At 68.8% G+C, this 359-nt stretch overlaps 1 protein-coding gene across 1 annotated transcript in view; it reads right to left on the bottom strand.

Annotated features, from left to right (window-relative positions):
* LOC119360395 overlaps positions 1-359 on the bottom strand; it is a 4,617-nt gene that overhangs the window by 3,502 nt on the left and 756 nt on the right. The gene's annotated exons all lie outside the window — the stretch shown is intronic.

Genomic DNA, 359 nt, shown 5'->3' with positions numbered 1-359 from the left:
GTGGTATCCACCGCCACCGCCGCCGCCGCCGTAGGTGGGCGTGGGAGGGATGGGGTGGTAGTCCGGGTGGGGCTGCGGCTTCGGCTCAGGCTTGGGTACCGGGCCGTAGTCTGGGTGGGGCTGGGGCTTGGGCTCCGGCTTCGGTGGCACGGGCTTCTTGTGGTGGAAGTGCTCGATGATGTGCTTCTTGATCGGCCCGAGCAGGGTCGCCGACGCACACTCTGGCGATGCCAACACGTTGGTCTTGGCGCCGGCGACAACGCCGAAGGTGGTGCCCTCGGACACCGGCGCGATCTTGGATGGCTCCTGGCCGAGGCACGGCGTGTTGGAGGCAGCGCTGTGGAGCTGAGCGACGCAGT

Source organism: Triticum dicoccoides, chromosome 2B, assembly GCF_002162155.2.
Source record: "Triticum dicoccoides isolate Atlit2015 ecotype Zavitan chromosome 2B, WEW_v2.0, whole genome shotgun sequence".
In the NCBI taxonomy this organism is placed as follows: domain Eukaryota; kingdom Viridiplantae; phylum Streptophyta; class Magnoliopsida; order Poales; family Poaceae; genus Triticum; species Triticum dicoccoides.
This window is presented reverse-complemented; position numbering and strand designations above follow the sequence as displayed.